The sequence below is a fragment of the Macaca mulatta genome, chromosome 13 (assembly GCF_049350105.2).
Source record: "Macaca mulatta isolate MMU2019108-1 chromosome 13, T2T-MMU8v2.0, whole genome shotgun sequence".
NCBI lineage: Eukaryota > Metazoa > Chordata > Mammalia > Primates > Cercopithecidae > Macaca > Macaca mulatta.
This window is the reverse complement of record NC_133418.1, coordinates 39,140,232-39,166,963: the sequence shown is the minus strand read 5'-3', so window position 1 is coordinate 39,166,963 and position 26,732 is coordinate 39,140,232. Positions and strand designations below refer to the sequence as shown.

Sequence of the window (26,732 nt, the reverse complement as noted above, 5' to 3'; positions counted from 1 at the left end):
CACTGTTCTAGGATCTGAGGATGGGGCAGAAAACCACACAGGCAAAGTCTGTGCCTTCATGGATATCACATTCTGCTGGGGGGAAACAGACAGTGAACAGATGGAAACACCCAGACAGTAATGATACACCATACAGAGGACTGTGCAGCACAGTGGGCTAGTATCTGAGGGGCTACTTTAGGCTGGGTGGACAGGGAACAATCTTTCGGAGCATTTTATTTATTTATTTATTTATTTATTTATTTTTCTTGAGACAGGGTCTCACTCTGTCGCCCAGGCTGGAGTGCTGTGGCGCAATCTCTGCTCACTGCTGCCTCCGCCTCCTGAGTTCAAGCAGTTCTTCTGCCTGAGCCTCCTGAGTAGCTGGGACTATAGGCATCCACCACCACACTGATGAATTTTTGTATTTTTAGTAGAGATGGAGTTTCATCTTGTTGGCCAAGCTGGTATTGGAGCATTTTAAACAGGGGTCCAGGGGTATGACTTCATCTGATACAAAATTTAACATAATTCCCTAACTACTGTGTAGAAAAGAGATGGAAGGAAGGGATAGGAGTTGGGTCCCTGGGGGTCCCTTTTTGGAGTTGTATATACCCCACTTCCCTCACTGGACCAGGCTGCCAGGCTGAGGCTCCCCCTGCAGTCCCTGTATGTTCCTTCCTAGGCTGTCGGAGGCCTTCCCTGTTGTGGTCCTTTGCCCTCCTTCCCTGCTGCTGTGAGGGTTGCTCCCTGCCCTCCAGACCCCTCCCTGCCCTGCCATGGACACAGACCCCAGGCAGCATCCTTCCCCCTCATGCTGGGCACAGCGTGGACTGTTTCTTCTCTGTGTGCAAACTCTTCCCAACCCATCATGCCCTGGAAAATGCCATGCCCCCAAATGTAGTGGGAGCAGTGGATTTGGCCCAGGGCTGTCCCTGGCCGCTGGATGACTTTGCACCAGTCTCTCCAGGGTGGTACTGTCCAATAAAAATGCAATATAAGCTGAAGCAGTAATTTTAAATTTTCATGTAGCCACATTAAAAGAGAATGAAGATTGGGCGCAGTGGCTCACGCCTGTACTCCCAGCACTTTGGGAGGCTGAGACAGGGGAATCACTTGAGGTCAGGAGTTCGAGACCAGCCTGACCAACATGGTGAAACCTCTACTAAAAATACAAAAAATTTAGCCGGGCTGGGTGGCACACACCTGTTAATCCCACCTACTGGGAAGGCTGAGGCAGGAGAATCACTTGAACCTGGGAGGCAGAGGTTGCAATGAGCTAAGATCGCACCACTACACTCCTACCTGGGCAACAGAGCAAGACTCCATCTCAAAAAAAAAAAAAAAAAGAATGAAAAGGAAGCAAGTAAATTAATTTTAATAGTATATCTTATGTAAGCCAATTCATCAACAGTATTAGCATTTCAACATGTAATCAGTTTAAAGACTGATTACTGAGACATTGGTTCTTTTCTTGTACTGAGTGTTCCGTGTGTGTTGCCTGTGGCCTGCATGCCATTTCCAGGGCTCCATAGCCACATGTGGCAAGTGGCCACTGCGCTGCATGGAGCACGTTGCACAGAGCAGCTCTGGGAGCCTCCCTTTCCTCCTCTGCACAATGGAGATGATTATGTCCCTGCACCTCCCTCTCTCACAAGGCTGTTGTGAACACAGAGGAAGCCGGGAGACTGCTGTGGAGATGAAGGATGTTTTAAACCTCAGGCTGTCGTCGCAGAGGGTGTGGATGGCAAATCGGAGAGGAGTCAAAGGGCTGATGTGGGAACTTCCCTCCTGATTCTAACAGTTCCCGTGTTAGAGGTGAAGGAGATAACTGAGAAACACACAGATGATAAAAACCCATCGACAGGGCATGGTGGCTCACGCCTGTAATCCCAGCACTTTGGGAGGCCAAGGCAGGTGGATCGCTTGAGGTCAGGAGTTTAAGACCAGGCTGGCCAACATGGCCAAACCCCATCTCTACTCAAAATACAAAAAAAAAAAAAAAAAATTAGCTGCACATGGTGGCGGGTGCCTGTAATCCCAGCTACTCTGAGGCAGGAGAGTCGCTTGAACCCGGGTGGCAGAGGTTGCAGTGAGCCGAGATCACGCCAGTGCACTCCAGCCTGGGCCATAGAGTGAGACTCTGCCTCAAAAAAAAACAAAAACAAAAAAAAACCAGTTGCCTGAAATAGTGCTTATACTTACAGATTAAGTCACCCAGGGGCAGAATTTTGTGCCTGCTGAAATTTGAAAAACTAATCTTGCAGCAAAAAGAGAGAAAAATATGTTTCTTTCCTAAACTATGGTAATAGTAAAAGTATGCGATGCTTTTTGTTAAGTTTTATTTTAATGGAAATATTAAATCTGTGCCTTTTGTTTTTGTTTTTAAGGAAATGGAGAAAGGAAGGAAGCTGGAGGGTTTAAATTCATTATGCTAGCTTTAGATTCTGCAAAATCAGGAAATCAGAAAGTACAAGTTCTCAGAGTAGTGACATTTAACTCGATTGGGAAGGGCCCGCCCAAGGTCACCCTTTTAAAGGGTTTGTCTTCCTTTTCAACATTTTTTACACAGCATGTCTTTTGGAGCTCAGCAGTTTTTGCTCTCTTTCTTTCTCAGTGTGGGAATAGAAGTTGGCACACGAGCGTTTCCTCATTTGACTCTTGAAGTGCCCTGTCCTCAGTGCCTTCTACGTGGTGGTGCACAGTAGAAGTTTGTTGACTGACTCACTGAGTCTAGAGGATAGGAGCAGAGGAGCAGCAGGGAGGAGCCTCTTCCCACTCTTTGGTCCAGAGTAGATGCACTTTTTTTTTGTTGTTGCTGTTTTGAGATGGAGTTTCATTCTTATTGCTTAGGCTGGAGTACAGTGGCGCCATCTTGGCTCACTGCAACCTCTGCCTCCCGGGTTCAAGTGATTCTCCTGCCTCAGCCTCCTAAGAGCTAGGATTACAGGCACCTGCCACCATGCGCAGCTGTATTTTTAGTAGAGACGGGGTTTCACCATGTTGATCAGGCTAGTCTTGAACTCCTGACCTCAGGTGATCTGCCCGCCTCAGCCTCCTAAAGTGTTGGGATTACAGGCATGAGCCACCGCACCCGACCTGGATGCACTTTTAAGCAGTCCTTGTTCATGGATGATAATTCAGGCCCCAGATATATTTTTATTTTATTGACTTCCTTAGAAACTTAAAAAAAGAAATTAAATACAGCCACTGTTTATTTTTAGTATTTTAACTAAACTCTCTGTTGGACTCTATTTGTATTTCCTTAGGACCTGGATGACTCCATGAGTACAGGAATAGTTTGCTTTTTGGTAAATATTCCTTTCAGGTTTCTCTTTGCTTGCTTGCTCTTTTGCTGGGGGACGGTGGGGTGGGGGGCAAGAAAAGATTTTTGAATCGCCAGAACCTAAGAACATCTGTAAGTCTAAGGGACCATCTTAAAGAAGCCAGTGAGAACTTCTTCCACTATCTGGATCACTTAAAATCAAACCAAGCATTTACCTACAAGGCCCCAGGGGCTCTGACATTTATGATCTCATAATTCCTCCATTGATACCATGAGGCTGGAAACCTTATGGTCGCTGGCTTCCCTGGGGCCCTTGGCTGCCTCTGGGCTGCCAACATAGAACCCACGTCACATCAAGCCCCGGCCCAAGTAAAATGCCAACATCCGGGCCAAATCCACACTTTTCCATTTGTGAACAGGTTGCACTTAAGAATTACTTCCCTTCTTTCTGGGATGTCTCAAAGAATAGAAGGAATTGTCCTCCATCCCCTTGAGGTTTTGTCAGCTTGACGTCCTCATCCAAGCCTGACCACAGCCGTTATGACAGCATGAATGCAAACACCACCTCTCCTGACCTAGACGCTGCACCCAGCTGTGCCCACTTCTGCTGTAGGGAGAGTCAGTGAGGTCCATCTACGGCCTTCCTCCTTTTCCTTGAATGGGGCTTGGCATTGAGGTTTGTGCACACCCTGTATAGAAGGCAAGTGTTAAGGCCCAGCCTTGTCCCCAGGCTCAGTCTTTCTGAAGACTTTGTCACTCCTGCTCACAGCACCCACTTTCTCCCCTTCCACATAGGATGTGTTGCTTCCGCCTGTTTCTTCTCTTTGCAGACCTCCAGTTTTCTGTCTCCTTCAAGAAATCTCACCAGGGCCTCTATCTCCCCTTTTCTCTGCCTCCCTATTGAGGCAGATGTTTTACCTCAGCCTTTCCTAGTACACTGTACTATTTTTAAAACTCTTGAATGAAAGGGCATGTTTTCCTTTCCTTTCCCCGTTTAGATTACACACCTCTGGCAGTGGGGCCTCCCACAAGTCTTAAAGATCTCAACGCACCAACATCTTGGCACACAGTAGTTAACAATAAGTAACTGTTCAATTGGCTTCTAGTTGAACCTCATATATCTTGGTTAACATGTGCAGGATTGGTATGCATTCAGCCCCAATTATTCCACCCTTAGCTCATTTTTGCAGTTTATTAATAATCAGTTGGCATGCAGTTTCGAAAGGACTAATTCTATAACAACATGTTTTGGCTACTCCTCGGCGCCATTACATGCCTGAGGTCCCCTGCTGTCCCTTTGTGTTTTTGATGAAAGGTAACAGCCTAGTGTTTCCAGCCATCACCCAGAGGTGGGAGCAGATCCGGCTGCTGCAGCTTATTGCTAGGAATGGGTGAGGCTGAGTGGAAGCCTTAGTAACTCAGGTGCGACTCTTAAGCTTTGATTTCCGAAAGGGCCATTTTGTGCCTTACTCGTGAAGTGGCCTTTTGTGACATAGTGGCCCCCTCTGTGCAGGATTCGAGGGGAAGGGAAGGGGAACGAACATACCCAGCGACTCCACGTGGGGAAGTTGCATTTCCACATCATTCACAGGGGATCCTGTGTTTTCGGAATTGTCTGGGTGTGAACAACATAAGAGGTGCTAGAAACTCAGCAAGGGACGCAGGAGCTGGGCCAGGAGGAGAAGACTGGGGATGGGCTGAGGAGAGAGAAGTACCTGGCCAGAGGCAGCCCCAGGCATGGGTCTTGGGTTCTCAGTAGGCAGGATTCTGGCTGGGGTGAGAGGTGAGGCTTCATTCAGGAGATACACGCTGAGCCACCCACTAAGTGCCAGGCACCCTAGAAAAGGCTGAATATTCATATTGTGACTTCACATGGGTCCTCTGCAGGGAGGAGCTGCCCTGCTGGCCACGGACCACGTTGTGAACATCACCCCCTGGGGTTGGAAGATGTGGTGGGCGGGGTCCAGGATCCAGCCGCAGGGAAAGAACCAGCAGGCAAATTGTGGGATCCTGGCCTGCCGAGAAGGGTTCAGGGTAAAGTCTTCAGTTTGCTTGTTCATTCATTTATTTAATATTTATGGAAGGCCTCACAGGGAGTTGACAAACTCTATAGACACATACACGGAGGAAGAGCACGCCAGGCAGAGGGAACAGCAGGTACAAAGGGGATGGCACTTGGCAGGTTCCAGGAGCAGGCAGAACAGAGTGACTGGAGCAGAGTGGGCAAGGCTGGGGGGCAGCACTTAAGGAGGCACAGTCAGAAAGGGGACAGGGGGCCAGTCACAGGGGCATGCAGCCCATGGTGAAGCCTTTTGACTGTGAGATGGGGAGCAGTGAGGGGTCCTGAGCAGAGAGGTGACATGATCCAACCTTCGTTTTAACATAGTGCCGTGGCTGCCATGATATAGACCGGAGGGGTCAAGGGTAGAAAATGAGAGACAGGTTGTGGGGCCACTGGGGCCTGGATGGTGGCAGTAGAAATGGGGAAAGTTCTCAGATTTTGGCGCCGTTTTGAAGGAAGACTGACAGGATTTGCTGATGGACCAAATGTGGGGAGCAAGAGGAAGAAGAGTTAGGAATGAATGTCTCCTGGGCAATGGGAAAGAAGGAAGTGTCATTGACAGAAATGGAGAAGACTGTGGGAGGGGCAGGTTTGGGAGGAAATAATCAGGAGCTCTGTTTGGGACATGTTGTATTGGAGATACTTTTTAGACATCCATTGGGGAGGGTGATAGGCAGTGGGGTTGTTGGGTCTGGAAGTCAGAGATGAGCTCTAGATTAGAGACTGAGACTTCAGTCATCAGCATGTTGATGGTACTGGAGGAGATCCCTGGGACTGAAGCTGAGAAAAAAAGAGTTCAAGGGCTGAGCCGTGGGCACTACAGCTTGTGCACACTGGAGAAAAGAGCAGGAACTGGCAAAGGAGACTGAGAAGGAGCAGCCAGAGAGGTAGGAGGAGACCTGGTGAGCGCTGCTTTCCTGCAGCCAAGGAGGGGAGTGTAAGAAGGAAGAGGGGCTGCTGCTGAAGGTCGAGTGAGATGAGGGCTGAGAAACAACCATTAGGTGTAGCAAAGGCAGGTCTCTGCTGTCCTCAGAATATAGACTTGGCACTCTGCCGGGTTCCAGGACAGATTCCAGAATAGAATCTGGTATCAAGACAGATACCAGGGAGAGGAGGCTCTTCAAAATCCCAGGCATGTCTGGCCCCCTAGGAGACTCAGGAAAGTCTCCAGACTTGGAACCTGAACTGGACTCCCTTATCTGAGAAGGTTGGTGTAATCAATAGTTTGGTGTCAGGCTCCCATAGAGAATGGGGTGAAGCTCACTATGGCTCAGCACTGGCTTAGGATAGTGGGCCATAGGGGGTCCCCTTCTCGGATGGAAGGCTGAAGGCAAGCCTCTTCACCAGGTATCAGTCACCAGTCCCTCTTCCCTCTAAGATGGGCCAGGTCAGCAGATAAGGCTTCCCACTGGCACAGTGCAACCAGAAGCCCCAGATGGGGACCTGGAACCACATGGTTCATCTTTGAGCTACAAGATCAGGCCCGTGCCTATTTAAAACAGACCAGCAGCTGCCCATATACCAAAAGCAGCTTGTCAGATGGAAACAGTTAAAGGATGGCCATGTTCCTCTTGGGCAGTGCAGTGCCGGTTTTGGTCACCCAGTGCCTGACCAGCTCTCCTTTGTCCAGAGAGATCTCCATGTGAATGGCAGTCAGGTGCCCCCCGTGAGTGTGGCTTAGGACAGGACTGTCCACAGTGCTGACTCAATGCAATGGTGTTACTGATTGCTGCTGCTAGTGGTGGTGGTTGGCTTGGTTCTGGCCTCCAGATGTAACAGTGCCATCCAGGCAAGTGAAATCATGCATTGGGAAAAATTGATGATGGACATCTCAACACAGTTGGGTAGAGTTTTCCCTTGCAATTACTCTGTAAGCTTCACAGGCTTAGTGGAATCTTAAAGTGCCCTCAAAGGAAAACTCAATTAGATCAAAGTGTATTTAATTACTTAATGAATTCTAAATGTGTCAAAATTGACAGGCAAGCTTGTTTGGGGGCCTGGGAGAGGGAAGTACTATGAAGAGTGTCACATGCCTTTCATGACAGAGCAGAAGGGAGCTCACCTCCCACACAGCCCCACCCACATGTTGCCAGATTGACATACTTAGGACTCACATCCATTATCTCATTTCATCCTCAAAATAGTTCTAAGAATTAAGTGCAGCTGGTGTAATCACTCCTATTTAAATAGACAGTGAGCTTAGGCTTATTGAGGTGATGGATTTGCCCCTGGCAAGGCGAGGCTCTCCACGCAGGTCTCCTGACTTCTCCATCTGGCCATTGCTCAGTGGGGGACGAAGTAGCCCCTCTGACGTGTGTACTCACAGATATTGCCATCAGCATTTATTAATAACAGATGAGCCAAGGACTCAGCAGAATTGCAATCCTAAGGACTCTCAAGCATTTCTCTCAAGATATTTGTTTCTTACCTCATGAAATCATGCAGTCTAGTCATTATCTGATACATGTACCCCCATGATGGTTTTGACCACCACCCTCCTTCCCTCTTGTCCACTTGTAGAACGGGAGAATTGCTCTGTGCCTGATGTCACCATAGGTCCTGGCTACCCACCATTCTCTGTAAAGAGTGAGTGCCAAGAGCTTTCAGTGAGGTACATTCCACTGGAGTGGGAGGTTTTAGCAGCTCTTTCCTTCATAACTGAAACAAGTGATTGATTGTGCTATTACCAGGCTCTGTTTGTTCTCCCCGCTGGGTTTGCATCCCTAGAAGAAGCCCCCTCTGTCTTTTTGCAGGTGCTTGAGCAAGTACACCTTGCTAGTGAGCAGTTCAACAGACTCCATTTTCTTAGAGAAACTGGTGAAGTGAACAGAGCTTACCAGGATACAGTCTCCAAATTAGCACAGTACGTTTTATTGTTATTAATATTACCATGACCACTATTATTAATAGTCTCTCCCTCTTACACAAACACATTCACTCATATGCATCCTATTTCAGAAGGTTAATCTTGTTAAAGACTGACATAATTTTCACATTTTACTTTAAACACCGAATACAAGTGTAGGAGGCCAGAAAGCAACAGCTAAGTTAGACCCTAGTCCATAAATTCCAATCCCTCATAAGAAGAAATCTCTTCCAATGAGACCTTTTGTTTTTCCTGCCCCAAGGTGAATGTTTTGAGAAACTTTGCATCAAATCAGTTCAGATACTTGTCTTTAACTTGCAAAACTTAAACAAATGGACTTTTTTCTACTAGCACTATTTTAGGATTCACAGAAAATCCAGTCTCCTTAAGCAGTTGAATTTAGGTTTTTGCCAAAATTGTGAGGGTTTGAAAATCGGCTTTAAATTTAGAGCATGCCTATGGTAAGGTTGTGCGGGTGTCCTATGGCTCTGTAGAATTAAGCATTTAACATTGCAGCTGGATTCTATTTCTTTGTGAACATGCAAATTAACATCTTCAGTGGCTTCCTCTGCCTGCATACTTATATCAGCCTCCAAATGTGTTATTTGTTATTAAAATCACCATATTTATGTGTGGAGGTTTGCGGTGACTTTCCCAGATGCAGTGATCCTAATTGTAACCATACAGGTTATTCAAACATAGCTTGGGTATTTAAAACAAAGTGAATCTAGGCCAGCATGCAGTTAGTTGAGTGTAATGTAGATGTGAAAGGAGTCCTTGTGGCCGGTAGTGTTCAGTTCTGTTAGCTCCAAGAATATATCTTCCTATGGCGATTAAATAATGTGCAACTGACCTGGGTCCTTCCAGGTACCTACTTTTAAACCAGGAGTCATAATAGATTTATAAATCTGTAGGCTTTACTGGTATTTGCTTTCTGTGAACAGGAAATCTAGGGAGGCTGCTAACTGCCCCACTGCAATATGGAAGGCAGATGTTCCCCAAATGTGACTTTGGGGGCTCTCTGGGGTTTAATAACAAACACTTGCTTGGTTATTGGGACTGGTGCTTCTTCAACTCACACGTCCATGGGAACCACCTGAAGAGATTGTGTAAATGCAGATTCTGCTTCAGTAGGGCTGTGGCGGGGCCTGGAACTCTGCATTTCTAACACAATCCCACATAGTGCTGATGCTACTGGTCCAGGGAGCACACTTGGAGTAGCAGGATCTGGAGCCAAATAAATACAACCCAGTCTCCAAACTAGAGCGGACAGGCCCCCAGGAGCTGTTTCCATGGGCCCTGGATGTTACCAGCCTTCCCGTCCCACTTATACACACTTACATTTGCAGAGGAGAAATGGTGAACACCTGACAACATTTGTTTAATTTTTATCGTTGTGGGGCCTTTTGGGAGGGAGGAAGAAGAGTATCTCAGCCAACCACCAATTCCCACCCCCAAAACCATCAAGATTGTTAGCATTGTGCTTGTAGTTTTCCAAAAATGTACATGAACATGGCTGATCCACCCACTTTGGCCTTGCCAATAACAGAGGCAGCTCAGCCAGGAGTGAGTGATTGGTCCAGAATAAACCCACCCAGGTGGCAGTCAGTTCTTTACTGCCCTGTTTAGACCTGGCCTGAGGATTGACATTTCCTTTAACTGTCTCAAATGAGAGCTATCCTGGGCTGCTTCCAGCAACCCGCACCTCCTCCCAGACTCTGCAATCCTGTGGGTGCTCCATAAATACTTGTTGACTGACTTGACTCATTCCCTTGGGGAGGGAAAAAAAAACAAGAGGAAGTAGGGAAAGGGGGAGTGAACTTGGTTTTCTTTCTCTTGTAAGTATCATAAGGAAATACCGAGCCTGATGTCTGACTGTTGGCAGAATAGGACTGTTTGCATTCTACAAAGTAGCATTTGAAATTTTAGGTTTTATTTTTCACTAGTTGCAGTTTTTCTCTTTGGGTAATGAATGCAAAAAGTGGTTCCCTTTGGAATTTCCAACTGGGAACCCAGCAGGAGAACCAGCCGCTGCCGCTGCCCCTACTGCTAAGGAAGAAGTGGTTCCTCGCTGGCCTGTGCTGGTGTGGGCCCCGATTCTTGTGCAGTTACCCTTGCATGGGTGAGCAGAGACCTTCTGGGTTTTTGCTCTGGCGACACCCAGTTTTTGATTGTTTACAGGCTGAGTTTTCCCTAGTTGTTCAGCTGGGAGAATCTGAGGATGTATTTGTTCTTTCCTAATTGCATCCTGGGCCTCTTTCCTTTTTTTCCCTCCAGAAGTGGAAGGCATTTTTCTGCCTTGACAAAGTGTACCAAGCCAAGGGGCCTGTTGTACTCCAGAACCCCCTTCTCAAGGGGACCTCAGTTGCCACTCACCTGCTTTTCTGGGGTCTGTGGAACCTTCCTCACAGCCTGCACAACTGTCTCCCTTAAGAACCCTTCCTAGTACAAAGCCTCCATAAAACTCATTTGCTCTTGAGTCTTAGCTCTGGTGGAACATATCCCTGAGTTTTTTGCACACTGGGCCTCCATCCAGGCCTTTTCCTGGGAGAGTAGAAAACTCATGGGCTCTAGGGGGTGGGGAAAAGCCCTCAGTTCTGGATCTGGAAGCATCACTTACCAATTGCAGCCATGAGCAAGGTTTTGCTATTCTGTGCCTCAGTTTCCTCATCTGCGAGAAGGTGATAACACTATTTCTTTATCCCACTGTGTTCTGAGGAGTGAGTGAGTTTGCAGTGTAAAGACATAGGCAGTGCTAGGGACAGAGAAAGGTAACATTTGTTATTGTTGTTTTTCTGTAGCATTTGTATCTAATGCAGTAGACTGTGTGCCCAGTAAATGAGTCCTTTAAATTAATGATAGAAAGAGAAGTGGGGAAATGGGTTATAAGCAGTGATGTACTGGTAAATATTTAACAGTCAGCTCCTGGTGGGGAGGATTGTGCCCTGATTAGTGTTTGCCAATTTCCATGATGTAAATACTCTCCCCGTGGCTGATTTCAAGCTACCAATGTGACATCCCTGAACACTGAGTTTGAAGGAGATGCCAGTACACCAGTGCCAGCTGCTCTGGTTACTACGGGAAGGCATCTGCAATAGATCAGAGCCATAAGGCGCCCACCACCCCTGGCCTTCTCACCTTGCCACACACAGGAATTGGTAAGTGGGCCTTTTAAAAAAGCACTTGGTAATATATTAAATATTAAACATAGACTAGTTCGAAAGTGAGATTTTTTTTTTTTTTGAGATGGAGTCTTACTCTGTCGCCCAGGCTGTAGTGTGGTGGTGCAATCTTGGCTCACTGAAACCTCCACCTCTTGGGTTCAAGCGATTGTCGTGCCTCAGCCTCCTGAGTAGCTGGGATTACAGGCATGTGCCACCACGCCCGGCTAATTTTTGTATTTTTAATAGAGACGGGGTTTCGCCATGTTGGCCAGGCTGGTCTCGAACTCCTGGCCTCAAATGATCGCCCACCTCAGCCTCCCAAAGTAGTAGGATTACAGGCGTGATCCACCATGCCCAGCTGAAAAATGAGATTTTTAATAAGCCTGGCTAGCTTTGTATTACACTATTTTGTGTTTTGTGTGTGTTAAAAGCTCCCAAGTTGTGCCGTCCCCTGCAAAGAAAGCCCTGAATGCACAGAATTAGGCACATCTTGAGGACAGATAACCTTTGAGAGAGACCTTTTGGAGCCACTAAAGGAAGGCAAAGGAGAAACTGTAGTCTCGGAGAATACTTAGTGTTCAGACTGAGCAGCAAAAAAGTGTTAAAGAAGTAATTAACAGCTGGATTCTAAATAGCAGCTAAGAGGTAGGCAGGGGCCTGAGAACATGGCCTGAGGCCACCAGAAGGTGGGAGAGAGAGAAACCAGCCTATATTTAGGAGTAAAACAAATGGCAGGATCAGGGCCCTACTTTGTATTTAGGAGGTTTGTGTGGTTTGTTTACTTGGGTTTTGTTTTTTGCTGTAACTAATTTAACAATTTAGGAGTGGAAAGAAAAATTAACCGATTTATCTTGCTGTCTGAATAATGTTTTGCAATAACCAAGAATAGGTCAGTGGACCAAGTGGGTAGGTCACTGCCCTGCTTAATGACCCATGTCCGGATATTATTATGTCTAAATTATAATCAGCACTCATTTCCATTGCACACAAAGAGAAGCTTGTGAGGAAGAAATAAAAAGCCTTTGCCTTTTATCGTGTACAGTATATAGTGTAAACAGTAGGGGCCTAATACATGTTTGTTTCCATTAAAGACTTTTTCTAGCAGCTGTGATCAGCAGAGGAAAGGACCTGCCTAAAGTCATCACACTGCTAATTCGGGCGGAGTTAGAACCCAAGTCTCTGGGCCCGGCTTGAGGCTGTTTACTTCTTCAGAACAGAGGGGACCATCTGGATATAAGAGCTGAAGGAGAGAGACCAGACCAGAGCGTCTATTCAGGTCGCTCTTGTAAATCGCCGCTTTTTGATAGTTCCCTGTGACTGGTATCTGATTCAGAAAATGTCACAAGAAGTTACCTACTGCTTGCTCCTTAAACTAGCTGACAGTTTCCCATTCAAGTTCAGATTGCAATTCAGAGACACTCTAGGCTAGGCGCAGTGGCTCACGCCTATAATCCCAGTACTTTGGGAGGCGGAGGCAGGCAGATCACTTGAGTCTCAGGAGTTTGAGACCAGACTGGGCAACACAGCAAAAGCTATCACTACAAACGGTACAAAAAATTAGCCAGGCGTGGTGGCACATACCTGTAATCCTAGCCACTTGGGAATCTGAGGTAGGAGGATCACTTGAACCTAGGAGGTCAAGACTGCAGTGATCCGTGACTGTGCCACTGCACTCCAGCCCAGGAGACAGAGTGAGATCCTTTCTCAAAACACACACACACACACACACACACACACACACACACACACTCACACTCTAGATGCTTCTCTGCTGCTGTGTGTGCATTGGGTGGTACAGTGACAAGAGGGCTGGGGGAGGCAGACGTCACAGAAAGGACTCTGAGGGAAGTGAGTGGTGCACCCAGGGAAACTGGGGCCATGGGTGGTCCTCCCACATCCTTCCCGCAGGCTAGCTGTGCCTCTGGACTCTCGGTTGTTTTCATCTAAGGAAACTTATTTTGAAGCCATATTCATGGCAGCTGCAGGTACCCACCCCTGAGCATTCGCAGGACTTGTAGATAATTCACCTACAAGGTCTCAGGCAGTTACACCCTGTGATAATTTATAGCCACCCGTTCAGGCAGACAATTCCACATGAGCGTTTGCTATCACCCTGCTACCCTGACCCAAGCCTCAGTGTGACCCGTCGGCATGGCCTCTCCAAAAGACGTCCGTTCCCTGGGAGTCTGGGGAGTCCCTGACTCCCGGGAGAGTAGCAGAGCCAAGAAGGGGGAAAGACCACAAAAGAAGCGATGTGTTTTTGAAGGAGTGAATGTTTTCTACAGCCCATTTCCAAAGAACAGTCTAGAAATGCTTGCACACAAACAGTGTCATCAGAGTAAGTGTGTGGTTTGCAAGCAGCCCCCACCACAAGCTCCGTGAGGCCTGTCCTTGCCAGGGAGCCCAACCTCAGCCCCTAGTGTCTAGCTCCCCAGGGAGCTTTTCTGAGCACTAGTCCTCCCTTCTCTGGGCCCAGATGGGCAGGCTGCAACTTCTAGGGCTGAATGGATGGCAGCTGAAGGAAACAGAATGGCTTTCTGATTTTAAAACCTCAGAAAACCTAAAAACTTGATCTCTATTGCTTACTTTAGGAAACTTTAGGCCCTTTCTCAGGGGGCCTAAAATTAGACCTTCTCCACTGCCAACCAAACCATGTCATGACATGGAAGAATGTGGTCCCTGACCTAATGACCCATTTCTGTAAAAATGAGGTAGGATGTGTAGACAGTGCAGTAAGACTATGGAACAATAGACCATGAGCCAGTGTCACCTTCAATGTAAACATTAGGGATCCAGGCTTCTGAAGAAGTGTTGGAAACTCTATTAAACCACATAAGTTTGGGATTTTTCTTTCTGTAGCATGCATATGTGGCTTAGTGTTTGATTTTAAAAATAGGATGTTCATGGCCATTTTCATGAATAGTTTGACAGCCAGTCAGAAGTGTAAATGTCATTTTACCTAAATGCAACTGCTGTTGTTCCTAAGGACAGAAACCTGCTCACATGGGGGTGCGGGGAGGTCTGGTCAGTTGGCTGTTTGACCCACCTGGTTACGACCTCCATGCTTTGTCCTAAGTTGGCTGGTTCATGCTGGCAAGTCAATGCAGAAATATTGGTCAGGTTCCTACTAATTGTAAGGATTGGGTTGAACATTGCAGGAGGTAAGTAAAAGATGAATGAGGTCATGACCTTATATAGGAACTGCCTGTTGCCTGGTCCACCAGAGCCACAACACAAGTAGTGGAACTGATCTCAAGGCAAGGAAAGGTTAGTGTCACAAGAGAAGAACAGTGAGCTTTGGAGCCTCAAAGAAAGAAGGGTGTTAGGCTATCTCCCTGACCTTAAAAGAAATCTTCCCCCTTTTTACTACCATTATAAGAGTTTACCTACTCCAGCCCCTGTGCATGCTAAGCGTTCACTCAGTTAAACCACCACACAATCTTCGGAACTAGATTATGCTAATACCTTTTCAACTTGTGGGAGCTGAGGCTCAGAAAGATTAACTTTAGATAAGGTAACGACTGGTAAAGGGTACAGTCGTGATTCAGTCCTAGCTCAGCCAGATCCCACTGTCATCTGTGACTTTGCAGGGCGGGAGGGAGTGGCAGCGGGAGACTGAGTGGGAGCCCTTGGGTCTTTGGGATGGTTTCACCTTTGGAAGATCCAGGACCCTCTTGCCATGAGAGTCCCACGAAGGGCTCATGGCCTGGAGCGGGTGGAAAGGCAGGAAGCCCAGCTGGGCATGGAGCAGCTGGAGGAGTGCCTTATTTGAGGCTGCTCTTGCATCATCTCATTAGGGATAATCATTTGTAGACTTGCTGCCACTGCAAACCATCAGCCCTGCTCAAATTTTCCCTGCAGCAGTGATGATGAAGTGATTCCTTAAAAGAACTAAGTACTAAGAAGTGATTCCTTAGCAGAACTGCTGAGTAACAGAGTTAATTCAGACTTGGGGTGGATATCAGTGTGAAATAGGGGGTGTTCTGAGTTATAAAACCTTTCAAAAGGAGCACAGGTTTATTGCTTCTGAACTTCACCAGGAATTGAAGCCAGATTGGCAAGGGGGTTCCCTGCACGAAGTCATCTGTGTGTCTCTTGTAGGTCAGTGATGCTTTTTCCTGCATCTGGGGGCTCGAAGGTTGTTTCGTGGCCATTTAGATATTCCCCTTGGAGTCTTGCTTGCAGTTCATCTGTACTGTCTGTAAAAAGGGTTTGCCTAGCAAAGGTAAACTCCAGCACCCCGACCCACATTAATGAGTTTTGCCTGTGTAAACCACGTTAATTGTGGTTGTTGCTTTTTAATTGTCCTGAAGTTTCTTGTATGTTAACTGCCCCAGGCTAGAACTCTGGTTTCTGTTTCCGTTGGGGGCTCTATTCTCACTCCTGCCCAAATAGCCTCACCAGTCTGCACTGAGATCTGCTCCTCTGCCCCCAGCCTGTCTGGCATTAGTACTAAGAGAATGAAGCTCAGAAAAACAGCCTCACTGGCCTAGACAAGGAGGCACAGGTATGTGGGGAAAACAGGAGTGGATGCCACAAGGTTTTCTTGTGAGAGTCTGAAACTACCAGGTCAAGAGAAGAAAGACTTCAGATTGTCACTGTTGGATGTCTTAATATGAGGAAGGACTCAAACAGAGCTGTCCGCTGCTGCAACTGGCTGTCTTGGGAGGTGGTGACCTTTCTCCAGAAGGGTGGAAACTGTAACCAGACAACTACTTGGTGAAGCAGCCTACAGAGAGATGGCCCTTCTGATGATGCGCCCAGTCTGAGGCCTCACTAGGCCAAGAGTGCGTCACCTGGGAGCTTGTTAGAAACTTACCATCCTGGGCCCCACCACACACCTCTTGACCCAGGCTGCATCTTAACAGGATCCTCAGCTAATGCATGCAATTGTTCACTGCCAGGGCCTCCAGTTCAGGACCAGGGTGCATGAGCATCACCTGGAGGAGATTTTTAATACAAACGCAGAGGCTGAGCTGCTGGCCTAGGACATGGAAGGATCATTCCCATACCTCACAGTCCAGCTCTCTCCCCATTCCCTCCCCGCTACGTGCTGTTGCGTTTCCAAGTTCATGCCTGTGTGCACACCTGCACACAAGGGAATAGGAAAATGGCTTTGACGTACTGAATCATGTCTACAAGCTGCTTCAGTCAGGGTTCCTGCTTGCTGAGAGACCAGATAGCTTTCCCAGGGAGCCCCAGGGCAGGGGCCTGAGGCACCTGCTTCCTGTTATGTCCCCTGAGGACTCCGCTTTGCCAGGAGAAAGGAGAAGCCTAAACAGGGTGGGTCAAGTCTGCGAGGCCTGCCTAGGGCTGCCCTCTGCCTTCCCAGCGCTTCAGTCCCTGATCGTTCAGGCCCCTTGTAGGCCAGAATGTCCCAGATTAGATGGGATGGGAAGGGTGTCTTCTGGTTGCTGTAGGCCCACATTAGGGGAGTACCCTCTTCAGTCCCACCTGGGGCAGGTGCCCAGAGCCAGGAATGAGCCACCTGTGGTGATTCCTGTGTGTCTGGAGTCTGGGAGCCCCTTGCACTGTTGGCCAGTGGTCACTGTGCAGTGATTGACTGGGCTCAGCGTCTGTAGCCTTTGTCTCAGCCCCTGGCATCCCTCCCCCGGGATCATTGTCTGGGTTGGTGGGTGTTAATCTGCAGCTCCTGAGAGGCTGCCTGGCAAATGGGAGGTTAATGTGCAAACAGCGGGGAGCATTGTCCATGTGTGAGGCTGGACAGCAAGTGGGAGGGAAATAGTTAAAAATCCTATTCATGGCCCAGGAGGGGAGGAGGGGTGGGCGCAGGAGCAGGCCCGGCCTTGTGCTAATCTTGCTGGAATGTAACTAGTTCGGGCAGTTTCTGGCTTCGATGTGTTCTGGGGCCGGTTGGCGTCCCCCCAGTACATCGACGTTGCGTCCGCGCGCCAAAGGCTGCTCTTTGTGTTCTCTGCAGCCACAACTTAGAGGCGACCGAGTCAGACTGCTTTAAGTTGTAAGGATGGGGAGGGAGGAAGCTCAGCCAGGCAGTTGTGCTATCCACGGTGGGAGAATCCACAGGCTCCTTCTCTGTTGGAGGATTTGGGTGGGGGAAGGGAGTGGGCAGAAGAGAATGTTCAAGGAGAAAGACCCCAAACCTGTTGGGTCAGGCTGCTCAGCTGCCTGGAGGCCTGGGAATGCCTAGGGGGAAGCCCCTGCTTCCGGACACACAATCAATTACATACAACAGTGGGGCCTTGTGTGTGTGGGCGGACACTGGGAGGAGTCGGCTCACAGCTCATGTTTTAATGCTTTACAAGGAGAGTGTGTTCATGCATTGCTTTTGCAACTTATAATCAATTTAAAACATTCTATATCTTGATCTAGGCTGGTGGTTACATTAATATTTACATATTGAACCAGGTGTGGTGGCTCATGCCTGTAATTTGGGAGGCTGAGGTGGATGGATCACCTGAGGTGTCAGGAGTTCGAGACCAGCCTGGCCAACATGGAAACTCTGTCTCTAATAAAAATACAAAAATTAGCTGGGTGTGGTGACGGGTGGCTGTAATCCCAGCCACTTGGGAAGCTGAGTCAGGAGAATCCCTTGAACCTGGAAGGCAGAGGTTGCACTGAGCCGAGATCGCACCATTGCACTCCAGCCTGGGTGACAGAGTGAGACTCTGTCTGAAAAAAAAAAAGAAAAATACATATTAAAAATTTACTAGAGCCTGGGCAACATAGTGAGACCCCCACCTCTACAAAAAATTTTAAGAATTAACTGGGTGTAGTGGCACATGTCTGTGGTCTCAGCTACTCGAGAGGCTGAATCAGGAGGATCACTTGAGCCCAGGAGTTCGAGGCTACAGTGAGCTCTGGTTGAGTCATTGCACCCCAGCCTGGTCAACAGAGCAAAATCCTGTCTTAAAAATTCATTGAGCCACATACGAGATTTGTGTACTTGCTTGTATATACATATTATACCTTAGTTTTAAACATTTTAAATTAAAAAAAGAAAAATCCCTCCTTCCTGACCTTCCAAGGCCTTGGCTGGCCAGCACAGCGGCAGGAAGGAAGAACAGGGTCCCCGGCGTAGCTCCGGGGCATCCTCGGACTGCCTGGTGGAGTTTGCGCTGAACTCCCACACCGCTGTTTGGAAACAGAATGAAGTTGCACAGCAGCCAGATTCTGGGGCTTCCCCACCCAAGTTTGCCACTTTGCTCACGGGATTTGAAGAAAGCATCAAAGGCAGCAGCTTTAGAAAATAGCTCCAAGGGCCCCACTTGGTGTGAGGTCACCTTCTCAGCTCACAGAGGGCTGTGGTGCCAGCTGCTGGCCACACATGCCCATGGGGCTGCTCTGGCCCTGCCTGACCCTGACTGGCTTCCGCATGCACCCCATGGGGAGCCCACACCCACTGCACGGCATACCGACCAGGTGCTGCTGCCCTCCTGAACTCTGTGGGACACACTGCTGCCCACATGGGGACTGCCCCCGAAGCAGGACCCTGGATTGCTCCTCTGCTGCCTGCCCCCTCCTGCCACGTAGTGAGGGTTCCACATTATGAATGTCATGGTTCCTTCCGGCTCTTGATTTTCCATGATTCGGGATCAGGAAATGATTTTCCTCTGAGTATTTTTAGGCCATGAGACTCAGTATAACAGTCAAATCCTGGCTCCACAACCCCTAGCTGTGTGGCCTTGGATAAATTAAAATCTCTCTAATCTTAGTTTCCTCATATGTGAAATGGGAATAACAACAATACTAAACTCAGTAGGGCTGATGAGGATTAAGTGAAAACCAGACTAATGTTGTATTCATTATCTGGGATAAAGGTTAGCCTGTATCATCATCATAATCAAAACCACACGCCACAGTGTGCCTCACAGTCCAGTGAGCCGAATCCTTGCCTGGGCACACTGTACCCTTAGACCTGAGAGGGGGGCCCTGCTCTGACCACCCCAGCCACTTCCTTCCTGACCAGACCAGGAATCCACGGAGCTGAGGATCCAAAGAATGGGATCCTGAGGCTTGAGAGCCTGCCTGGCTCTTCCCTGGACATGCACCAAGCCACTGGTGTGCACACCTGTAGATTGAGGTGGGGGGTTCACATTTGCCTGGGGCTGAGCTTTATGGGGGGCTGAGATGTCTGGGGTATTTCCATGTGTGGTCCCAAGACCTCGTAGGACAAGATGGAACGGAATGGTGGGGGTGCCAGATCAGGCTCTCTTACCACCACCGCATTCTGGTGCAGAACCCAGGAGTCTGGGAATTCTAAATTCGAGCCTGGCCTTTTCATAGCATTCATATTTGTCAAGGGAGGAGGACAGAATGTATTTAACAGTTTGTCAGCTTGAGTTACAACTTTTACATGTGTAAGCATATGGACTTAAATCTATGTTCTTGTCCCAAACCCTGCAGATATTGGGGTTGGGGGGCTGTCTGCATGCCCTTCCTTTCCCAGTGGGTGACCATCACTGACCTCTGAGACTTCAGACAAATTGTAGCCATGCCCACCTCTGAAGCTATCTTTAGGAAAACAGTGTCCTAGGTCCTTTCAGTTCAAAACCCTTGCTTATTTGTTAATAGGAATACATTGGTTCTAGAATAGAGCCTTGCCCTGTGGAAACTGCCATCTGTACTCTCCAAGGTCTAGTTCAGATCCCACCTCTTGGCTTCACTCTGTAATACCCCCACACTCTGTGACACCCCCACTCTATGACATTTACCATTTGGGACAGAAGCCCTGTCCTCCCTACCTATAGCTGAGGCCACCTCCCAAGACACATCGTCATTCTGTCCCCCACAGCACCACACACAGTGGCTGCACATGGTGGATGCACAGTGAGTATTTGTGGAATGAGCAGCCAAGCCGCTGCAGACTGATGAGTGTTCTAGGGCCTGTGTTGGTTTTCTAAAACTGCTCTGTCAGTAAGCACGCACCCCCCCCCCGCCCCACCCCAATCCCCGTGTAAATGTATTCAGATCCTAAAGAAAATCAGGCAGCCACCCTTTAAAAAGCCCGATAAACCCCTTCATTTGTATTATCTTTGGGCAGAGTTTGCTCGGGAATTCGTATCTGTAGGAGATCTTAGTGCTCGCTGCTGGGAGGCAAATTGTTCGCATTCATTTGTTCTTTCAGTGGCTTGGCCCTATAAAGCAGAGGTCTGGCCTGAGGGAAAATTGTGAAAGAATCTGAGTTTGTCTTTGGGGTAGAAATTAAACAGCTTCTCTAGGCCTTGCCCTCAAACTTCAGCCCTGTTTACTATTGAAGACTGTATGTCTCAAGGGGTAAAGAGAGCCGTGGGATAATGGAGACTGAAAAAATGTTGAGATTTAGCCATTTTGTTTTCTTTTTTCCTTGGAGAATAATCTTTTGGGAAAAACTTGGATAGAGACCCTTTGAGCCATACAATTTTTTAAAGTTGAATTCAAGCCTCTAGTCATGGCTTGATTCGTTTTTTTCTGAACAATGAACAAAGAAATGCTGGTAGAGAGCCTTGAAATGCAGGGATGTTGAATGAGGAAAGGAAAAAGGAGGGCGGTGAATGTTCGTGAGCACTGGCTGGACCCTGCAGAAGCTTCCGATCATTCTGGAGGTCTCCAGAACTTGGTGGCTGGGACACCAGATATTGTGCATATATGAGGGGAGGGCCTCTGAGAACTCCCAAGAGGCCCCCAGCACCCTCCAGCTGACCTTTCACCGTTGGCACTAAACTGCAGGCGTCTCTCCTTTCTCCATTTCCAGGTGCAAATTGCAGCACCTGGAACTAAGACATCCCTGGAGGGCAGGACTTCCAAACTCACCCCCATTCATTAAGGCAAACACTGCTTCATCCACAATGTTACAGTAACATCAGCAAGAAGAAATGATGATCAGGGCCGGGCGCGGTGGCTCAAGCCTGTAATCCCAGCACTTTAGGAGGCCGAGACGGGCGGATCACGAGGTCAGGAGATCGAGACCATCCTGGCTAACACGGAGAAACCCCGTCTCTACTAAAAAAATACAAAAAACTAGCCGGGCGAGGTGGCGGGCGCCTGTAGTCCCAGCTACTCGGGAGGCTGAGGCAGGAGAATGGCGCAAACCCGGGAGGCGGAGCTTGCAGTGAGCTGAGATCCAGCCACTGCACTCCAGCCTGGGCGACAGAGCCAGACTCCGTCTCAAAACAAACAAACAAAAAAAAACAAAAAACAAAAAACTAGCTGGGCGAGGTGGCGGGCGCCTGTAGTCCCAGCTACTCCGGAGGCTGAGGCAGGAGAATGGTGTGAACCCAGGAGGCGGAGCTTGCAGTGAGCTGAGATCCGGCCACTGCACTCCAGTGGGCAAGAGAGCCAGACTCCGCCTCCAAAAAAAAAAAAAAGAAATGATGATCATGGTTGATAGCTGTCAAGTGCTTACAGCGAACCAGTTGCTTCCAGGGCCCTTCTCTATTTAATCTTGGTATGCGGTGTACGGTTGGCAGGGGACTGGAATTTAAGCAAAAGAAGAAATACTGATGTTTCCAATTCATCATTTAAAGAGACCTTCTACGTGGCCGGACACGGTGGCTCACATCTATAATCCCAAGACTTTGGGAGGTTGAGACGGGTGGATTGCTTGAGCCCAGGAGTTCAAGACCAGCCTGGGCAACATAGTGAGCCTCGTCTCTACAGTACAGGAAAAAAAATAGCAGGGTATGGTGATGCGTGCATGTAGTCCCAGCTACCCGGCGGTAGGCGTTGAGGTAGGAGGATTACTTGAGCCCTGGGAGGTCAAGGCTGCAGTGAGCCAAGATCGTACCACTGCACTCCAACCCAAGGGACAGAGTGAGACCCCATCTCAAAAAATAAATAAACAAATAGACTTTGTACGCGAGGCCTGGCCATTTGTTAACCCGTGTGAAAGATGTTTCGGTGGCCATTTAATGAACATATGTTGAATAATGTGCTCTACTGTGTAAGATACAAAAGGAAAAAAGAAAACTCAGTATCACCTCAGCCCCTTCTGATAGAACTGGTGTGTCCAAGCGGCAACATCCTAAAATAGTTGTCCTCCACTCTGGGATGTAAAAGAAGTTCTTCTGGGATTTGGTTTTATTACAGTGACCAAGAATTTGCCCTCCCTCAGTTATCACATCTACTGTGACAGGCCCTGCACCACGTCCTGTGAGATCCTACCTGCCAAGAACCCGTCTGCCATTTCTCATTAGTATCTTTGTGGTTTGCAGTCACCTATGTAGAATTTGTACATATACTCAAGTGTTATTAGTTTTCAATTACTTCCTCAATTATTGCTGAGGTGTGTGTGTGTGCGTGTGTGTGTGTGTGTGTGGTATTTCGTAGCCAGAGCTACAAAATGTATCTCCAATAATATTAGTAGAATTTTTTCAGCCCCTAAAACCCACCGTAAAAGTTAACTATGATAACAAGGCCTGTAGGCCTGTACACAAGGGCATTTGGTTTCTATCGAAGTGTATTACACAGGCCAGACCTCTGGATTCTCCACCTCTGGAGAGCTGTTTAAAGCAGGCATTAAAAGGAAGATCATTTTCAGCGTGTTTGTGATAATGAAGCATGTGTGTGCTCACGAAGGATACCTCCCTGGACAATGCCTGGAAGAGGACTTTGTGAAGTGGAGGCTGTACATGATTCCACCAGCAAGCATGTATCTTGACAAAGGTTGTAAGGACAAGAAGTTGTGCCTTAGCTGTAACCAAAACCCAGCCTAAGCAATCAGGTGAGTTGAAGTAGATGTTGTCAAAGCTAAAAAGAAGCCAAGCATGGTGGCTTACACCTGTAATCCCAGCTCTTTGGGAGGCCAGGTGAGGCAGTGGGATTATTGAAGCCAGGAGTTTGAGACCAGCCTGGGCAACATAGCAAGATCCCATCTGTTAAAAAAAAATCAGCTGAGTGTGGTGATGTGTGCCTATGGTCCCAGCTACTCAAGAGGCTAAGGTGGGAGGATCACTTGAGCCCAGGAGGCCACAGTGAGCCATGATCATACCTCTGCGCTCCAGCCTGGGCAACAAAGCAAGACAGCGTCTCTTTTTTTTTTTTTTTTTTTTTAATAAAAACAATCCCATAGCATTTATTGCCATCTTGTAATAATCAAAACAATATGAATAAATGTTCATATTGGATAAAGGACATCTAAAAACAAACTGTATCCTTCTCAACAATTTCTCACTTCATTGATCATTTCTGGTTGGAGACACTTTGTAGCAGAGTAATATCTCCTTTTAGTATGATCCAACCCAGTTTTCTTGACTTTGTTTTAGAATGAATCTCTTCCACATCATCTAATAACAAGGTTCATATACTCATTAAAACCAGTGATACAGCCTTCTATCCACATATTCCCTTGCTCATAGAGCCACACCTGAATCCACGATCTATTTTGTAAGTATCTGAAGATGAGGTTGATGGGCTGCACCATAACCTTCTGCACTTTCTGGCCCTGGCCATGGTACGCCATAGTGGAATTCCACAAAGAGCACACCTGCACGCTGCCTCTGAGAGCAACTTCCAGAATCAAGACACCGTCTCTTAAAAAAAAAAAAAAGCCTAAAAAGAGTAAGATGTAGGCTTAGGGCTGCCTCCCCTGAGGAATTCTTTTGGATCCCTCTAGCCTCTGACCAGCCAAGCAGAATATGGAGAAAGGAGTCTATAGAGGCTGCTGTCAAGTTCAGGGTGAAAATACGAGCATTTCCAAGCATTTCATCAAGGACTTGTTAAAGATCCAGGTTTGAAGTCTCCAAGGAAGACTTTTTTTGAAGATGTTGCCAAAAGGAAAAGAGATCAAACCAGCAAAATGAATTCCCCATCATATACATGGGGGATACCCAGGAACTCACAGGGTCTCTTGGGAACTCTGAAAGCAGTTAGAGAACAAGCATATGGGTTGTAGTCCCTGGAGTTGGAGCCCGATGCCATCCTCCAGTAAGTTCTCCAGCGGATTCCCTCTGGAAGGCTACTCACGGACCCGGGGAGAAATGACACCAAGAGTGGGGAACTAGAGGCTAACACTGGGTACCTGCTACTGCAGTGGCTTCAGATACTCTACCCCTACCCCAGATTTGGGCCAGGCCAGGGGCTATGGAACTCCAGAAAGAAGGGCCTCAGAGAGAGAGAGGGAGAAGGAGAGAGTGTCATCTACATCGTGACAGTTGCACACTTTCCACATGCAACTGAGGAAAGCTCAGGTCCCTCAGCAGCCCTTTGCCTGCACTTGGGCCAATGATCAAAGGTACCCAGGGTGGTGGTCCAGTCACTGGCAAAAGCATGGCAGCCTTTTGGCAAAAGACTTGGGGGCATAAATAGTGAAATACTCAGAGAATGGAGTAATTGGCTGGCTAGAACATGAATGGAGGGTGTTGTTGGGAATAGGCAGTTGGAGATGGGAAGGGTAGGCCAGGGCCTTAATGCCCACTGAGCAGTTAGGTTTTTTACTGCAGGCATTGGGGAACCACTGGAGCTTTGGTGGGGGTGGGTGGGGGTGGGGGGGAAGTAGCGATCACAGGAAGGGTGGGCTGGCCTGGGGAGGTGCTGCAGGCAGGAGAACAGCTCAGAGTCTTTACAGAGGTCCAGGGCAGTGAGCAGCAGAGAGGAAGGGAAACAATTGGAGAGACAGTCCAAGTTAGAATAACAAGACTTGGTCCCCTGTCAGTTGTAGAGAGTGAGGGAAAGAGAAGAGGCCAGAATGATCCCCAAGGTTTGTACAATCCTCAGGGTGACCGCATGTCCTGGTTTACATCATCGGTCATAATTGTTAAAGGTGTTCCCTTTCACTTTCAAAGGAGCCCTGGTTGATAGGATAGAGGAAACAGGATCAGGGCTGGATTTCGATGAGTCTGTATGGGATTGAGCTGCCTGTAGCACGGTATCAAGGAATCACTTGGAGATGAGGAGGAAGGCTGGAGCCAGCTGCAGAGATGAGCATGATCACCGAGTGGGTGCCAACCCGCAGGGGGAGGAGGAGACTATCCAGAGAACACCAGCTTTCGAGGCATAGGCCAAGGCCCTGAGGAGCGGCCGGAGGGGTAAGTGGAAAACCAGCCGAAAGGGTACCCCAGAAGCTGAGGGACCTCTTAGGGAAAAGACCTGGAAGATGACATTGGGTTTGGTAATTAGGAGGTCATCAGTGGCCTTAGCGAGAACAGGGCCAGTGACGTGGAAGGCAGGTGGCAGTGGACTGAATGATTGGAGGGAGTGGAGGGATTGGCAGTGGGGGTTTGAGGGTTTTGTAAAGAGCTTGTAAGGGAGAGACGGCCTCAGCACAGGGCCCATCCAACTGTGGGTCTCCAACCAATTGCACTGATTTTTCCTGCCCATTTTTCCTTCTTTGAAGGGAAAAATGGAAATTGAAGAGGAAGAAATCGATGGCCCATTTGAACCATGACTTTGAGTTTAATTCAGCATGTATTTGAGTGACTCTGAGTGAGTACTCCTGACCTCCAGGAATGGATAGAATGGAACATGGAAAATGAAGGTGAATCAAATGAGAATTTGGCCAATGGACTTACAAAAAAGTTACAAAAAATGGGCCACACCCACCCAGTCTGGTGCTGTGCATGCATCACAAATCCTCGGACATGAGATGGAGTTGTCACCTGGTCAGTGATTGGGTTTCAGAGTCTGGATAGGAACTGGGGGCTCAGGAAGGAAGTGGCAAAGATGTGGAATTTTCGGGTCATCATCAGGCCTGAAGAAGACCTGATCACCACCCAGTCTCGGTCCCCAAACAGCTGCTTGTGAAAGTTCTGTAACCAACCTCACACACAGGATATGCCTAGAATTGGTGCTCTACTAGGTCACTCAGGAAATGACGGGGGATTTGAGAAATGTTTTTAGAGCTTTTGTGCTCTGAAATGTACCCTCCTTCCCAGCCCAACTAGCCTAGCCTGGATGCTTGAAATTCCATAAAGACCAAGCCCTAGATTTGATTGGAGAGTTGGGGGAATGCGTTGCAGCCCCTCTCCCAACCCAGAAAGAAGGCATGTAATGTGCTAACGCCGTTAGGAATGTTTATAGCATATGGGTTATGATAGTGAATTTGTCCAGGAAACCATCAGGAAACTTGTGTGGGCATTTCCTGTCTCACCTTCTGATGGCTAATTTATGAGGGCTGCTCTCAGATTAGAGATCCTCCATTTTTACCAGAAACTTCCACCTTGAGCCTTATAATGGATCCGCTGGAATGAAGATATGTATTCTAGGCAAGGATTTAGGTAGCGGAGAACCATGAACCTGGCATACCATGGCACTAAACAGTGTTTAATTGGTAAGTGGGTTTATGCTTGCTCTGGGCTGTGAAAGAAGAGTATAAAAGAGCCAGGACCATAGATCCAGGAAGGTCATCTTTGAGAGAGAAGCCCAAATAATGGGTAGAAACTGCAGAAAGTTATGGAGGGGTAGGTGTGAGCATTTGGGGAC

General features: G+C 48.0%; 1 protein-coding gene and 1 pseudogene across 2 annotated transcripts in view; one reads left to right on the top strand and one right to left on the bottom strand.

Moving 5' to 3' along the window:
* TCF7L1 (transcription factor 7 like 1) overlaps positions 1-26,732 on the top strand; it is a 180,285-nt gene that overhangs the window by 107,430 nt on the left and 46,123 nt on the right. The gene's annotated exons all lie outside the window — the stretch shown is intronic.
* LOC106993034 (small nuclear ribonucleoprotein E pseudogene) lies at positions 23,399-23,834 on the bottom strand (annotated as a pseudogene).